At 51.7% G+C, this 14,580-nt stretch overlaps 1 protein-coding gene across 1 annotated transcript in view; it reads right to left on the reverse strand.

Moving 5' to 3' along the window:
- GJC1 (gap junction protein gamma 1) overlaps positions 1–1,063 on the reverse strand; it is a 94,775-nt gene extending 93,712 nt beyond the window's left edge. The window contains exon 1 of the mRNA XM_069237934.1: positions 852–1,063. The gene's annotated coding sequence lies outside the window, so the exon portion shown is untranslated. The remainder of the gene's footprint in view (positions 1–851) is intronic.
- Between the last annotated feature and the right edge of the window lie 13,517 nt (positions 1,064–14,580).

Here is a 14,580-nt window from a genome sequence, read left to right on the forward strand (position 1 = left end):
ACCGCTGGGCTTCGGTTTGTACATCTCACCAAAGCTGTAAACAAAGCTACACATTTTTATATTTTGATTGTCTTTGTCCTTTCATAAATTCAGTTGATTCGTAAAACCAAATCAAGTTAGTGGACAGCCTGTGTTTTTGGCTTAACGTCTATCAACTTGATGGCAGAATGATTAAATGTTGCCATAGAAAGAGACACTCGGGTTAAATTACCTGGCTAGAAAAGCTTACTACACTCCTCACCAGTCCATCTTTGCAGGCTGATCCACCCAACACACACCAACTGCCTGAAGCGAACAGATCACGCGCTCAGTTACAACTTTTAGCAGCCGAACTCGTGGATACCCCGCAGGCTGCGCGAACAATGCGAGGAACACGACAAGCTGTGTCGCTTCCTCCTACAACTTTGCCCGGTCACGTTCTTAAACTTCGTGCACAGACGCTGTATTAAGTGCTCACCGGTCATTCCGTGCCACTGTTGCGTGTTTTTTTACCAAGAGGACACATGGTGTCTTAGTCTCTAACCTTCATGACAACCTCGGAAATATCAGAGAATCACCAAATGGACCTTGCAACGTCAGTCCAAAAAAATGGTACGATATTTTAAAATAAATAGAAGGCCAGAACTAAGTTGCAATCTGACCAACTGAAAAGGCCATTTCAGAAAAAAGACAAGTATCAATGCGAAGCCCCAGAAAGGCAGAAAGCACAAGCCCTTGAAGGGACATTACTTTCTAGACTGCTGAACAACTGCACAATGTGCTCCCACCTCTAATTACTCCGACAGAGAAAACAAAAAGGGAAACGGTTTACCATAAACGCACTCGATTAAGAACGTAAAATCGATTTTCACCTTTGGGCTGATCCGTCCGGAGACAAAGGGTCTTCGCCAGGCACCTCATGACCGACAATCGCCAACTGTGTGTCGGAGAACAAAGCTGCACGCGATCCCATAGCCTTGGGATCTTCACCCAAATACCCCATCTGAGAATCGCAGCGGATGCGTCTGGATCTGTGTCACCTCGAACCGCTGTCATCCCTCCCCAGAATCCCCACCCCACCACAAGTCTGCTATGACAACTAGTCCAGTGAAAAGCATACGCCCCCTCTTCTCTCCACCCTCATTTCCACTGCTGACCCCTCCCACCCCCAGCTGCAAATAACTATACTCGTGTGGAGAAGTTAGCTGGAATCTGTGCTGCCCGCAGTCTGCTCGTCGATGTGATGACGACAGGAGTCGAACACCTATTCAAGATCACTGCTATCTTTTACATCACCAACATGGGAATTTTATGTTGTGCGACAGATTGTCATTATTAACACTGTCACGCAAAACACCAAGCGGCTAAGTTATTTACAGCCAGGCGACAAATCGGAGACAAACTGACAGTTAAAGAACAAAGCAGAACAGCGGTTCCCAAACATTTTAGAACAAGGACCCACAAACGTTTGCGACCAACCTATCTTTAACTCAGCGCTGCTACCCCTAGCCCTTAAAGCGCGCGCGCTGGAGATCACAACAATACACTGCATGCGACATAATAAGACACCTGGGACACCAATTGTGGGTATAATATGTCGCAAGTTTATTGATTACACAGGTTGGGTTAGCTTACGGGCGATCCCGGTGTCGGAGATGAGTTTGTTAAAGCTGGCCGACACCCATCCTGAGAAAGCTCGAGCTGTTCCATCTGGTGTTCTTTGCACCAGTGTATTTAGAATCTTACAGCTCTTTATTTTATGTGGTTTACCACTTTCCTCTTATATTTATTTGTCATGCTCCTGACAAGTCAGAGCGAGACCCAGGCCAGTCTCCACAGTTGCTCAGGATTCCACAGTGTTTTGGCGTGAGGCGAGCAGTGGACAGCAGCTGAGAATCGGGCAGCCAGGGGACTCGGAGTAAAAGAAGGACTGAGGTTGGTTGGGTGAATTTGGGGGGGGGGGGGAGGGGGGCAGTTGGGAGTCCACGGCGTAGCGTGGGTCCACTGCTGCTAGGGGATGTTCACTGTTGTTGGGATGGGGGTGCCTAGGCATACCCGGTCCGGGGGACGGTGGTCCCGCCATTCGCGTATCCACGCGCGGGGCTTTGTCTTTCTAGCATGGCTTGGGTTTGGCATGGAGGCATTGTGCAGTCTTAGCCTTGTGAGGTTCTGACCTCCTTGTGCAGCGCGGCAACTGGGCATGCTCAGGCTCGGTTTTCCCTTCTGGGGACGACCGGCGGCACAATCAGGGCTTTCCTGCTGCGTCCGGGCAACCGGGGTGCGCAGCGGTTGCGGGCTCTGCCTCCTGGGGCACAGCAGAGCAGCGGGGAGCTGCCGGCACTGGGCCCGAATTGCGAGGCGGCGTCGGGCGCGAACACCGGCAAATACATTTAAAAATTAAAATAAGGTAAAAAGGGGTGCTGAGGGCGCGCGGACACCTCCACCCCCCCCCCCCAAACGCCCGTATAGCCTCGTGCGCGGCATATAATAAAAAAATAAATAAAAAAAAAAGCATAAATAAAGGAAAGGAGGTGCCGCGGGCATGAGGGCACGCGGACACCTCCACCCCCTAACACATGTTCACAATTTCACGGCCAAACTGCGTCGGGTGCGAACAACTGCAAATACATGTAAAAACAAAAATAGGGGAAAAGGAGGTGCCGAGGGCACGCGGACACCACAACCCCCACCACGTGTTTCAAATTACGCGGCCGGATGCGGGGCGCTTGTTTTGTGCGCTTTGCCGCACAACACTTGGGGCGACGGGTAGGCAGCATGGGGCTGCGTTGCCCGCGTCTCGTTCTTTGCTGGGAGGGGGGGGGGAGGGAGGTGACGCGGCGTGCCACGTGGCCGCTGTGCTGCTCTGGTGGCGCGGGGCTGGTCGCCGTGCCGCATGGCCGCCCTGCTCCTCTGGCGGCGCTGGGCTGGTCGCCGATGGGCGGCCGAGGTGCGGCTGGGGACAGATGGAGCCGCGGGCAGATAGTGGCGCGGAGGCTCGCCCAGGCGAGCATCCCACCCACCCATCCGATTCGGCGTTAGTCGCGATGGGCGCTCACAGCGCGCCATTATTTAAAAAAAAAAAAAAGGGAAAAGAGGGCTAGAACGGCTGCGCGCAGGCGCGCTGAGACTTAAAAAAAAAAAAAATGAGAAGGAAAGAACGGACGAAAGAGGTTCCAAAAAAAAAAAAAAATTTTACCAACGCCGTGCAGAAGGCTTGCGGCCAAAAGACATAAATACATAGTACAAGAACACTCATATGCGAGGCTTTTATTCTCGTTGGTAAGACTCCCAGGTATACGAAGGTTTCATTGAGATATCTTAATCAAGGCATGATTATATGGATTGTGAACAGCTAGCCCGCATGTATATGTCTATGCGAATTTCTGAATTGATAGATATGCAAGGAAAAAATAAAAAAAATTAAATTATAAATAATAATGGTGAAAACTATAATGAGGACTTGGATAATACGATATATATCAAAAGGTGCCTGTTTATTACGGATTATGTGTAGGGTGGGGCGTACTTGTATATTAATAATAATAAATAAAAAAAAAAGGGTGTGTATATTTAATTATATTAGAAATAATATACTGTCGTAAGAGTAAATATATAGCGAAGGGTGGCTGTATTACTGTGATGCTTGGTGCATGTTTGTCTTTACTTACAGGTAGCTAATGAACTGCTAAGCTCCCCTGCGGTGGCCATATAGGGCAACTGCGAGGCACTAGGGCACGCAAGTGAATTAAGGTACACGGTAAGACGGGAAGGGGTACCAGGGCGGATGCGCAAAAGGGGGGGACCACGCGAACTACAGCGTGCCAGAGCCAGACAGTGTCCCAAGCGAGGTTTCCTAGGGTAATGGGCTGCTTGCGGCGCATCGAGAAAGAGGCCATTTGCCACCTGAATAGGTAAGGGGCAGGCGAGAGGGCCAACAATGGCAGCAGCAGCACAGGACGGTGGCTGGAGGGCCATGGGTGAGCTCAAAAAAACAAAAACAAAAAAAAAGAGAGCAAAAAGGAGAGGAGGGCGCAGCACAGCAGTACCGAGCGAGCAAATATAGGGTGAGGCATCGCCAGGGATGCGTTATTAAGGCTGTCTTCTCTCAATTACAGACCTAAGATCACTCACCGGCACGCACTAAGGGACGATGGAGGACCACGGTTCGCCTACACTCTTTTCCCCTGAAGAGAACCAGGAGGAGGCAGATATATGGACGAGGTTCATGGCCATGGGTCAAGCGAAAGGCCTTGAATGGGCAAAGATGATGGTGGCGGCACAAGGAGTGCAGCAGTCAGGAACTTCTGCCATGACAAGCACGAACGAGGTGCAGCCTTCGGACTCAGGCCTCTGTCTCCTAAGCGACGAGAGGGGGGCTGCGCCTGCCAAACGGAAGAGGCCGGCAAGGGCCACAGCTGGGAGCAAACTGAAAAGAGCCAAGAAGGACACAGCGGACATTGAGTTACCGGAGGGCCTCTCAACTCCCCAGCCGGACAGCGGGCCAAGAGGACCTGGGAAAGACAATAAGGAGCAAGAGGCGGCCGGGGGGGGGGGGGGGGGGGGGGAATCCCCTTGCGGCTGGGGGGGTGGCCCCAGGGGCAAGCACACCTATTGCTGAGGAACAGACCAGCCAACCCGCAATGAATGTGGCCTGCAGACCCACCATAGGGGCACCAGGGCAGGGTCTGCAGGTGGGACTGGGTAAGATGATGGAGGCAATGCACAGCTTCATGGCCTCAGCGAAGGCAATAGCTGGTTTGGGCGCAGACGAACAGGGCGCTAGCAACAGACGAACAGGCGCGGGACAGGTGTGGGGGCAGGACACCAATTTGCCGCCAACGGCGCAGGGCGAGGCTTCCGCGTTGGGGGCTGGGGTAGCAGACGGGGTCTTACTAAATACCACAGCAGGCGGGAGCGATAGAGCAAACAGCGTCAGGCCTGATCCCCCCTTGCTGTCAGGGAGGTCTTCCTTGGCGTGGAGGGTCCCTTTGGAAGCTAGGGAGCGAATATGGAAGAGGGAATTCATTGACATTTTCTCACTGCTCACATTTGCAAAGGAGGGCGCAGACATAACAGTACCCAGCAAGGAGATAGACAAGCACAAATGGAAGAGGAAGGTTAAGCCAGAGGAGTCAATTGACAACTGGCTGGAGGCATTTGCGATGCTGTCCACGGTGATCATGGAAAAATTCCCTGAACAAGGGCCGGCTCTATGCAAATACAACCGGGTCATATATGAGGAATATACCCGTAATGGGGGCACAGGGTGGCTGAACTACGACCGAGAGTTCAGGCAAAAAATGGAACAGGCACCAGAGATGGCGTGGGACTGCCGTGAAATTGAACTCTGGGTGCAATACATGGGTAACGGCAGCAGGCCAGCAAGCAGCGACTCTGTTTTCGCAAAGCACAAACAGGCAAGGCCATTCTATTTTAAACAGCAGTTTAGGCCCCCCTTTCGAGGGAAGCCCCCACAGAGGGGGAGAGGGGCTTCACAGTATAGGTTCAACAACAACTCATGCAGGCTGTACAACAACGGGGCATGCTCATGGGGCGCCGGGTGCAAATTCACCCACAACTGTTCCAAGTGCGCCGGCTGGCACCCAGCAGCCAACTGCAACAAAGGGAACAGGACAGACAAGCCAACGGGTGCCAATACCGTTTCCAAACAGCCCTAACTGTCCGGAGTCGCAACACAACACTATGGCACCGTCTCCCATATCATTTAGCACCTTGGCCCACATTCTGAAAGATTATCCTAGACCGGTTGAGCGGGAGATGTTGTTCAGAGGTTTTAGTGAGGGTTTTAGGATCCCATACTCAGGCCCGTCAGTCACCAGGGAAGCCAACAACTTACGGTCAGCCAAGGAAGCACCAGGAATAGTACAGGAGAAGCTGGAGATGGAGCTTCAATTGGGGAGGGTGGCCGGCCCCTTCTCCCGGCCACCCCTTCCAAACTTCATTGTGTCACCCCTGGGGATCGTGCCAAAGAAGGAACAAGGCAAATATAGAATGATCCACCATCTCTCCTACCCTAAAGGGGCGTAGGTGAACGACTACTTGGAGGAAGGATCGTGCTCCGTTGGCTACGCCTCTTTTGACTAGGCAGTTGACCTGGTTCGCGCAGCAGGGATAGGTGCGCTCATGGCAAAGGCTGACATTGAATCCGCATTCCGCCTCCTCCCAGTCCACCCGGGTAGCTTCCACCTCCTGGGGATGCAGTGGGCTGGCCAATACTTTTACGACAAGTGCATGCCTATGGGCTGTGCGGTGTCATGTTCCTTGTTTGAAACATTTGCATGCTTCCTGGAGTGGGCACTAAAAGAAAAAAAAAACCTGGGAAGTTCACTCCACTACCTAGATGACTTCCTCTTCATAGGGAAGGCAGGATCGGACGAGTGTAGGGCTACCCTCAATGCCTTTGAGCACCTGAGTCAGGCGCTGGGGGTGCCTCTGGCACCGGAAAAGACCCAGGGACCGACGGAATGTTTAACATTCCTGGGTATTGAGATTGACTCCACGAACGGGATTTGCCGTTTGCCGGGGGACAAGGTCACAGCTCTACAGGCCGACATTCGGCAGGTGCTGAGCAAGGACAAAGCAACACTAGCCACGATACAGAGCCTACTGGGCAGGCTAAACTTTGCAGCAAAGATTATACCGGCAGGCAGAATCTTCGCCAGGCGAGTAGCAAGGGCAACCGCGAAGGTTAACAAATCCCACCACTTGGTACGCCTGAGTGCGGGCCTAAAAGAGGATCTGCGCATGTGGCAGTCATTCCTGGAGGAATTCAATGGGACACTGTTATGGCGCACTCCATGGTGCACCAGTCAGGAGCTCCAGCTTTTCACTGATGCTTCGGGAAGAGAGGGCTTCGGTGCCATACTCGACCGTCAGTGGTGTGCGGAAAAATGGCCCAATGCATGGAGTAGGCACGGGCTCACCAAAAAAACATCACAGTATTAGAGATGTTCCCAATTGTCCTATTTCTCCATCTATGGCCACAGGTGCTAGCTGACAAGAGGATTACGTTCTGGTCAGACAACATGGCCGTGGTCCAGGCCATCAATTGCCAGTCAGGGAACTGCCCCGTGTTATTAGGACTGCTAAGGGAGCTGGTGAGGGTTTGCTTGACAAGAAACGTAGAGTTTCGTGCGCGGCATGTGCAAGGGGTGAAGAATGTGGCCGCTGACGCTCTTTCTCGTTTTCAGTGGACGAAATTCCGGGCAGCTTGCCCCCACGCGATGGAGGAGATGACGCCGTTCAAGGCGGAATGGTGGCGATTGGTTCAGTGGAACAAAGGATAGGGGCACTGGGGGAGTTATCCCTGGCACCAACCACCCGAGCCAGATACAAGTCATGTTTCAACAAGTTTACGTCACTGACGAGCGCCTGGGGGTCTGGGGAGGGCCACCCAACGGCCGCAAAAGTACACCGCTTTGTGCTGTGGGCGAAAGACAATGGCAAGTCACACGCGTGGATTTCAAGGCACCTGGCGGCTATCGCCCATTTTACAAAATTAAGAGGGGAAGGAGACCCAACCTCGGGCTTCCTCTTGAGGGCAGCACTGAAAGGTTGGGCGAGGGAAGACGATAAACAACCTGACTAGAGGGCGCCCATCGATCTGGACATGCTAAAGGGACTGGTGGGGGCGCTCACAGTTATATGTAACTCACAATATGAAGAGCTATTATTCGCCGTCACCTTTTCCCTAGCTTTTTTCGGAGCATTTAGGTCTTCAGAGTTAGTGGCCAATGCGAAGAGCGACACATCCTACAGGGCACTGAAATGGGGTGACTTAAAAATGGGGGACGACATGATTGAACTCAGAGTGCGGCGCTCCAAAACCGACCAGAAAGGGATAGGTGTGGTGGTGCGTTTGAGAGGTTTTGGGGACCCCAAGTGTTGCCCTGTGGAACTGCTCAGGAGGTACGCAGCGTGCCGCCCCACACAACCAGGTTACTTATTGCTTCACCAGGACGGCCTACCACTCACACTGTTTCAATACAGTAGGGTCCTGAAGTGGGCAATCACAGAGGCAGGGTACCAGGGGCGCAAGTGGTCAACACATTCCTTCAGAATCGGTGCGGCCTCGACTGCCTTTGAGGAGGGGCTGCAGGCGGGGGCAATCAAGCAGATTGGGAGGTGGCAGTCGGACAGATATAAACTCTACATTCGGTCCTGACCATAGCCCCCCTCCCCCCCCCAACCACCCCCGAGAGCTCGGAAACCGTCATTTACTCAAGAAGGGAAAAGGGCGCTGCTTCGGGGAGAATTGCAATGTCTGTATTGTAACCATGTTTGCCATAAGTGTATATATGGCTGTCGCAAATGTCAATAAAGTGTGTCGTAATAGTTACCTTCTCGTTCATCTAGGGGTTAAGACGGTATGGGTGATGGGCCACTCCCTAGTGGCCAGAGCAGAACAACGGGCCAAAGAAAAAGGCTGGAACCGCGGTTTCAGTAACGTCGAACTCTCCTGGATGGGGTGCCCAGGAATGAGATGGGCCATGCTGGAACATAGAGTTAGCAGTCTGGTGGGGATGAGAGGGTGTAAGCTGGACATTCTCTTGATCCACTTGGGAGGTAACGACCTAACTGCTTGTGGGAGGGGCCCACTGCTACAGGCGATGAGGCAGGGCACCATCAGGCTTGCCACCCTGATGGAGGATGGCGAGATAATTTGGTCAGAGATTCTCCCACGGGGGTGTGGCAGGGAGCCAGGTCATGGGCCGCCATTGAAATGTCCAGGCGCAGAATCAACAGGTCCCTGCAAAAGATTGCGAAACAACAAGGTTTTGGCTTTATCAGACATACCCTGCTGAGTAGACACCTGAGTGGCAATTTTGCGCCAGGCGAGGTACTATTGTCTGACGCAGGCACAGATATCTTCCTGCTGAATGTTAGGGACCCGCTAGTAAGGGCAGGGTGTACGTAGAGTAGAAGACGAGCACAGGTGGGGGGGGGGGGGGCCTCGGTTATCGCGAGGTGCCATTCCCGAGGCTTGTCGGAGTTACTGGGCGATCCTAAAGCGTTAAAATGATTAAAATACCTCCAGAGGGTTATTCCTGGAGGCTAAAGCAATTCCTCAGGCCGCTGGGAGCCTTTACGGCGGGGCCTGGGATGACACGACGGCGCTCCTTAATCCCCAAGGGACAGTTGGAATCCTGAGCAACTGTGGAGACTGGCCTGGGTCTCGCTCTGACTTGTCAGGAGCATGACAAATAAATATAAGAGGAAAGTGGTAAACCACGATAAAATAAAGAGCTGTAAGATTCTAAATACGCTGGTGCAAAGAACACCAGACGGAACAGCTCGAGCTTTCTCAGGATGGGTGTCGGCCAGCTTTAACAAACTCATCTCTGACACCGGGATCGCCCGTAAGCTAACCCAACCTGTGTAATCAATAAACTTGCGACATATTATACCCACAATTGGTGTCCCAGGTGTCTTATTATGTCGCATGCAGTGTATTGTTGTGATCTCCAGCGCGCGTGCTTTAAGGGCTAGGGGTAGCAGCGCTATGCGGCTGGCCACGTCGCACAAAGTGCGACAATAAAGGGGACAGCACATTAGCGTGCTCCCCTGCCAGGAAGGCGGATGGTCCTAAGGGGCCACCATAGCTAGGGAGGGTGGTCCACCCTGGTTTATGGCCCCCGAGGTGTCGGCAGGGAGGAGTGAGGCCGGGAGGCCTCAAAAGGGGTGACCCTGGGGGGCTGGGGCCTGTTAGACGCACAGTGTTTTCCTTCCACCCTCCCAACAACATGGACAAACCAGGTCTGGATCCATTAAGAAGAAGTGTATAGGCATGGTCATGTAGGGACTTATTAACATGGCTTTCTTTACAGATGAACCAATGAGTCGCAAGCGGAGTTACTGGGCGATCCTAAAGCGTTAAAATGATTAAAATACCTCCAGAGGGTTATTCCTGGAGGCTAAAGCAATTCCTCAGGCCGCTGGGAGCCTTTACGGCAGGGCCTGGGATGACGCGACGGCGCTCCTTAATCCCGCAAGGGACAGTTGGAATCCTGAGCAACTGTTAAAACACTGTGCGTCTAAGAGGCCCCAGCCCCCCAGGGTCACCCCTTTTGAGGCCTCCCGGCCTCACTCCTCCCTGCCGACACCTCGGGGCCATAAACCAGGGTGGACTACCCTCCCTACCCTCCCTAGCTATGGTGGCCCCTTAGGACCATCCGCCTTCCTGGCAGGGGAGCACGCTAATATGCTGTCCCCTTTATTGTCGCACTTTGTGCGACGTGGCCAGCCGCAGTGCTTTAAATGGAAATATAGAACAGCAGCCACTCACTGTTTGTACCTGCTTGCACCTGAGAGGTGCTGGCACTCTCCCATTAAATGTATTGGAGCAGTGCTGAGAACTCCAAGTACTCTCATTTTCAAATTCAAGAAGTGCAGGTGCTCAGTACCGGACAGTACCTGCCCATTTAAAGCACTACTCTATTGGCTATGAGGAGGGGTGATTTTTTAATGTAACTAAAGCTTTGTGTGGTAGTGCGCTGTCATTTACAGACGGTACATGTTTAACTGAAATGGACATAAACTTAGCACAAAAACAGTTTTAGTGACAAAGGATATGGTATACAGCAGTGTTGTCCAACCTTTTTATCGCCGCGGACCGGTAAATGTATGATAATTTTTCCGTGGCCTGCTTGGGAGGGCGCAATGCTCTGCGCCTCGGCCGCCCGCCACAGTGAAATGAAGTTGAAGTCCGCGGCCCCTGGGTTGGGGAACACTGTGTGGAAATGGTGTTTCTGTGAATATTTATCATTTGTACATCAACAAATACTCGCTTTATTTGTTTTGATCCTATTACGATAGGTTTTTACATTTTTGCTTTCCTAATCACCGAATGTATATAGTTAATTTACAGGTATTTACGTTTTGTGTGTTGCCATAAAAACGACATCCTACAATTGTCACATAATTCCCTTAAAAGACTTCTCTTTGTAGTCAGAGAAAGAAAAGTAAACACCAAACCTATTTTAAAAGAATAAGCAACAACTTGTCAGAGGACATAGCCTGACCTTTGACCAGTGGTTGAAGCACTGTGAATGTTACAAGATAAACAGGATTTAAAAGCATCTCTATTTATTGCTTGGACTTTTGTGACCCACCAAAGTCACTGTGCTACACAATGTAAGAAACACTGCAGTAGAAGCATGAATGGTGGCCAAGATTTCTTGGTAAGCACATCTTGAACTGTAAACCCTGTGCTCTATATTAATATTTGTTAACTCATTACGCAATGCAGTTAGTGAAATTAACTTTGAGGTCAAATTGCCAGAATCTTCCAGCAATCCCCAAAACCAGGTCAGGTAAATTTGGCGATAGAGCCTTTTTTTGTGTAGCAGCCATGAAAAAGTGGAATTCTCTCCAGTTTTATCTTCAAGCAGAGTCAAATATCTCCCAGTTCCTAAAACGTTTAAAAAGGGATTCAACTGGTAACTGGTCTCTTTGCATGTATGTACTTCTTACTTGCGCCACCCCTCCGAACCCTAAACACCAGCCGTTCCCCCACCTGCCTTCAAGCCTCCCCGCAGACCACTGCGGACCCTTTTCCTGCTGGAACTGCACCTTCACCAGCCCTCACGCCAACGACCCACCCACCAAGGCAGGACGCAACCATCTCAGATGTATCCTCCTCAACACACGCTCTGTCCACAAGCATGCAGTTGAGCTATGGAATCTACTCGACTCAGCCTCCCCACACGTCGCTTTCTTGACCAAAACCTGGATGAAACCCTCCTCAGCGCCTGGCATTGCCATAGCCATCCCGGATGTCTACAAGATCACCCGCAGGTACCGCTCCAACAAACAAGGAGGAGGCATCATCATTATCCACAAGAACACCCTCAGGATCACAACCAACACCGAAGTCACCCTCAGCACCGCCGAATACCTGCACTTCCAAATCCACACTGACTCAAACACCACCCTCCAAGGGACCCTCGTCTACAGGCCCCCCAGCCCACAACAGCAGTTCAGCGACTCCATTTCCCACATCATCAGCACGCACACTCACATCCACTGACTACATACTCCTCAGAGACTTAAACTTCCCCCTCAAGAACACCAATGACAACAACATCGCCACCCTGCTCGACAACCTCTCAAACCTCGGCCTCAAACAGCTCGTCACGACACCGACCCACTCAGCAGGACACACACTAGACCCTATTTTCTCTGCCAGCAATCACGTCTCCTTCAGCCACACCACCGAACACCACTGGACAGACCACCGCTGCATCCACTTCTCCAAGAAACCCACAACACACCACCACCCACAATGGATCCCCCACCACAGTTAGAACAAGGTCACCAAAGACCAAATTATCGAAACCTTCTCCCAGAACCCACCCATCGACACCACCGACACTGATGCAGCTGCCCACAACTTTAGGCAACAGGTCAACACCTGTGCCAATACTCTTGCCCCAATCAAAAATCCCTCCAACAGACAGGCCTTCTGCTTTACCGCCGACCTCCACGAATCTAAGCAAACCTGCCGAAGACTCAAAAGAAAGTGGCACCAAGATCAGACTCTGGACAACCTCACAGCCTTTGAAAACGCCATCCACAGACACCACCAACTCATCTGAGCCGCCAAGAGAACCGCCTTCAAAGACCGAATCAACAACAACGCACACAGCCACAAGGAGCTCTTCAAAGTCGTGAAGCAACTCTCCATTCCCAGCTCCAACACCAACGACATCTCGCCATCCCAAGACCTCTGCACCTCCCTAGCCTTCTACTTCCACTGCAAGATTGCAGATATCCACGACAGCTTCAGCACCCAGACCCCCCCCATCCCCCCCCCGGCAACCACCAATACCACAGATTCACCTCCAACCAACCTCCTGCTTTCCTGGACCCCCATCAACGACAACATCGAAATCATGAACGCCATTCACTCCATCTTTCCATCTGACTCCTGCCCTCACCACATCCTCAACAAAGCAAGCTCAGTCATCGCACCCCAACTACGGAAGATCATCAACAGCTCCTTCGAGTCCACTACCTTCCTGGAGAGCTGGAAACATGGCAAGATCAACACCCTCCTCAAAAAACCCAAGGCAGACTCAAAGGACCTCAAGAACTTCCGGCTTATCTCCCTGGATCCCCTTCCCGGCAAAAGTCATTGAGTAGGCTGTCAGACAACTAACCAGCTTCCTCGAGGAGAACCGCACCCTGGACCCTTCCCAATCCGCATTGTGCAGCAACCGCAGCACTGAAACCGCCCTCATTTCCGCCACCGACATCAGAACCATACTGGACAGCTGCAAAACCGCGGCCCTCATCCTCCTGGACCTCTCGGTCACGTTCAACACAGTCTGCCACCACATCATACTCTCATGCCTCAGCAATGCTGGAATCCGCAACAGAGCCCTGGACAGGGTCACCTCCTTTCTCACCGGCAGAACCCATAGAGTCCGCCTCCCCCTATTCTGCTCAGAGGCCACCAAAATCATCTGCGGCGTACCCCAGGGTTCGTCCCTCAGCCCAACCCTTTTCAGTGTCTACATGGTCCCGCTCACTAACCGCCGGTTCCCACAACCTCAACATCATCTCATACGCCGACAACACCCAGCTGATCCTCTCCCTCACCAAGGACTCCACCAAGACCTACCTCCACGAAGGAATGTAAGCCATCGCCGAATGGCTGAAGAGCAGTTGCCTGTAGGAGGCTGGCCTGGCTTATAGTGGGTACCTTGTGGTACTTACACCCTGTGTCAGGTTTAGTTATCCATTATTAGCAGAATAGAGGTTTTTCTAGCAGCTTAGGCTGATAGAGGTAGCTATGGCAAAGCAGCTTAGGCTGAACTAGGAGACATGCAAAGCTCCTACTATGCCACTTATATCATATAGCACAATATCATAAGAAAACACAATGCTCAGAGTTACTAAAAATAAAGTTACTTTATTTTAGTGACAATATGCCAAAAGTATCTCAGAGGATACCCTCACTTAGGAGGTAAGTAATATACACAAATTATATGTACACAAGCCCAAAACAGCTAAGTAACAGTAAGAAAAGTAGTGCAAACAATGTAGAATCACAATAGGATGCAATAGGTAAACATAGGTCTAGGGGCAACACAAACCATATACTCCAAAAGTGGAATGCGAACCACAAATGGATCCCAGACCTATGGGAGGCTGTAGAGGGTCGCTGGGACTGTGAGAAAACAGTAAGGGTGTCCAAGATACCCCACCCCAAGACCCTGAAAAGTAGGAGTAAAGTTACCCTACTACCCCAGAAAGACAGAATAGTCGTGATAGGGGATTCTGCAAGAACCACAAGCACCAGCAAAACACTGAAGACGGATTCCTGGACCTGAGGACCTGTAAAGGAAGGGGACCAAGTCCAAGAGTCACGCAAGTGTCCCGGGGGGGCTGCATGGGGGGGGGGGGAGCCCACTAAACCCCGGATGAAGGTGCAAAAGGGCTGCCTCCGGGTGGAAGAAGCCGAAGATTCTGCAACAACGGAAGGTAGCAGGAACTTCCCCTTTGGTGAGAAGATGTCCCACGGTGTGCTGGAGGTTGCAGAAGTGTTTCCACGCAGAAAGACTGCAAACAAGCTTT

Source organism: Pleurodeles waltl, chromosome 6, assembly GCF_031143425.1.
Source record: "Pleurodeles waltl isolate 20211129_DDA chromosome 6, aPleWal1.hap1.20221129, whole genome shotgun sequence".
NCBI lineage: Eukaryota > Metazoa > Chordata > Amphibia > Caudata > Salamandridae > Pleurodeles > Pleurodeles waltl.